Here is a 711-nt window from a genome sequence, read left to right on the forward strand (position 1 = left end):
AAAATAACCCTGGCATCTTTTCATATGCTTGCTGCTCGAATGCTTAGGCAGGTGGGTCTGGTGTCTGGGGGTCACCAGGTGGGCAGGTCTGGTGTTTAAATACATGGGGGCCAGAGTGGAACCTGGGTTCTTTGGGGTAGGCCTGGCACCTGAGTCTGCTCTAGTGGGCTTGGGACTTGGGTCTCCATGAGTGGACTTGGATCCCATGTTTATGGGGGCCAACTAGGCCCCAAGGACCTCTCTGGTGGCCTGGCATTTGATTTTATGGGAGCTGACCTGGAGCCGAGGGCTGCAGAGGTGGGCCTGGCTCTGGAGAGGGCCAGAGCCTAGGTCCATCGGAGCCCACCTGGAAGCTGGGTTCATGGGAGACCTTCTGGAGCTTGGGTTCCCAGGAGCCCTTGGAGCCTAAGGCCTCAGGCATCAGCCAGGTTCTGGGGCAGGTTTGGAACTTGAGACCACAGGGGCTAGCCCAGTGCCAGGGCTGAGAGCCTGGGTCCTTGGGAGCTGGCATGAATTCTAGGATCATAGAAGCAGTCCTGCTGCTGGGGTAAGCCAGAGGTCTGAGCCAAAAGATTCAGCCCAGTGCTAGGTGGGCCAGGGTCCTGGGGTTTCAGGATCCTGGGGTTCAGGTTCCTGGGGTAAGCAGCCTGTGTCTGCTGTTGCTGGCCTGGTGCTGGGCCTAGCCATGAACCTGGATCTGTGAGAGCTAGA

The sequence above is a fragment of the Pteropus vampyrus genome, unplaced genomic scaffold (genome assembly GCF_000151845.1).
Source record: "Pteropus vampyrus isolate Shadow unplaced genomic scaffold, Pvam_2.0 Scaffold496, whole genome shotgun sequence".
NCBI classification, from domain to species: Eukaryota; Metazoa; Chordata; class Mammalia; order Chiroptera; family Pteropodidae; genus Pteropus; species Pteropus vampyrus.